Source organism: Zea mays, chromosome 9, assembly GCF_902167145.1.
Source record: "Zea mays cultivar B73 chromosome 9, Zm-B73-REFERENCE-NAM-5.0, whole genome shotgun sequence".
Taxonomy (NCBI): Eukaryota; Viridiplantae; Streptophyta; class Magnoliopsida; order Poales; family Poaceae; genus Zea; species Zea mays.
The window spans coordinates 131,075,768-131,078,254 of NC_050104.1; positions in this window are offsets into that span (position 1 = coordinate 131,075,768).

Below are 2,487 nucleotides of genomic sequence, written 5' to 3' on the forward strand. Positions count from 1 at the left end.
GCTATGTACAATTTACTCATCGTAGAAAACAAATGGATCTCCAACTTTTAAATATGGTATACGTCCATAAATCCTTCAACGATTAGCGTATAAAAAGAATTTTAGAAACACACACACTTCTACCATATAAACAGAACGCACACCGACAGTCTATCCAACAAAAGGCTTGCGTGTTCGATACGCTATCTTTGTGGGGCCATGTTCATCTCAACCAACCCGCTTTCCATTAACCTGAACAAACCCTTTTTTTTTTAACGTAGTACGCGGCATCTACTGCACGTCCTACAGAAATGGACTGCCTGGGTGGTCTCTCTCCTTGCTGCTCGCTGAAATGGACCCGCACGTCGTCCTGTCAAAAGCACCAATGGCAAGCGGTAGAAATGCTCCAGCCGATAAGCACGACTTGTACTCCCTGGTGGCTGGCGCCCGAAAGGGGTCGGGGTCGCTAGCATCGACTGGCAACTGGCACCCTTCCCGTCGACGACGAGGAGTCACTCTCGGAGATGCACTGTCCGTACAACGCGCCGGGCCCAGAAGACCGACCTGCTCCCCACCCTCGTACACGCCCGCGGGCCCGGCGTTTTATGGGATTGGCAGCCATCGGATGGTCCAACAGTCTAATATATGCACCTAAAGGTCAATTTCAGCGACGAGTTTTATACAATTATTTGCAATATATAAAATAAAATATATTACGGACAAAAACAATTACATATAAAGTAGGGTTTTATTCTATAATTTAGTTAAAAATAATTTTGTGATTTATAAAGGGTTGATAATTATGTCGTCATGACAGTTCCATCTATGTAAATGAAACTTTACGTTTTTCGCACATGTCCTAAAAACAATGTTATACGTATCACTTAAAGCGCTTACGTACGTCACATCTCATTAAATGTAAATAAAACTTTCACCTATACTTGTATAAAGTAAATACAATAATTAAAAAAAGTGTAAATTTTCCTTGACATGTCAACCTGCGTGCCTAGAGTTCATGACCTGAGCGCCAAGAAGCAAAAGAGGGCCATGCTAGTAGAGCATTGGCCCAAAGTCTCACATTTTCTAAAACATGTTCTCGGGTCTTTTTTTTCGACTACAATTATATCTTATTATAACAAAAATATAAATAGCATTTTTGATGTTTGTGATTACCATAAAAAAAAAACAAAAACAGCACCAAAATATTTTTTTTGCACATATGTTCATATTCATGATATTCTATTTGAATCCAATCGTTATGCTATATATGAGTTCATAGTTCGATTACGTGAATGTACCGAAAACTAAAATGAAATACACCATAAGAACAGATCAGATGATACGAATCTCACCTTTTACCAATTTTTTTATCAGATACGAACACAAATTCGAATATCCTCACATCCTAATAAAGCAGATTGTTTGGATATGGATATCCACTTAGCTTCTAAAAAATTCTCTATAAAAACACAAGAGTAAAGTGGTTAGACAAATAAGCAATCTTAATATCCACTATTTTGTCTAGCCTATTTCATCCAATGCAACTCTCCTACATAAATCTTGTAGCAAGAGGTGATATGTTACTAGAGCACGCAAACAAGCAAGTTGGGGGACAAGCACTACTATATATAGTTGAGCTAGAACTAGTGAAGCAACTAGGCTAGATACTTCTACCATCTAAGAGCATCTCCAAAAGATTCTTTATTTTTAACTCTCTATTTATCTCTCTATAAATATTAAACTCTATATGTAACATCTCATTCCAACAGACTCTCCAACGTGTAAGTTAGCTTGGCTAGTGAGAGTTGCTAGCCAAATTTGGCTAGTGAGAGAGTTAATTTAGAGAGCCAGATAGCTTAGCAAGTTAAATGACTAGTCTGTTGGAGAGCTATTATATTATTAAGTAGCTAAAATTTAGCTTGACTAGCTATTTAGCTAGTCTCTTGGAGATGCTCTAAACTCCAATTCTAACTAGAGAGCTACTACTACAAGCAACTGCCACACACACATGTATATAAATGTAAAAGCACATGTTAGTAAAAGCACATCTAATAGTGAGCTGGACTATTAGATGAGGGTGTTTGGATATCTCTAACTAGAAACAGTTAATTACTATACTATTAGTTTGGTTGCTTGAATGTCTCTAATTAATTTTGGTATATAACTATCAACTCCGGTGCATTGATTGCATATGGAGAGAACTACTTTTCTTGGCTTCATTGTGTGGCCTCACTATTTTCTAGGGTGTTCAAGCCGTTCCTTCTGAACTTGATTTGATTGGCAGCGGCTAGGGTAATTTTCTAGCTTTGTTAAGTCAGTTGGCCGAATGTTCAATTTCCGTGCACCGACGCCGACGGCCAATGGCGACCGCACTCGCGGCACCCCTGCGGCCACCGGCCAGGCCCCGACCCCGATCGATTTTGCCCGAGGATAAACCGCTCGCGCAATCGCGCCAGCCTTCTTTATTTGGCCTCTCACCCCTGGTCCCCTCTCTCTTCTTTTTTACCC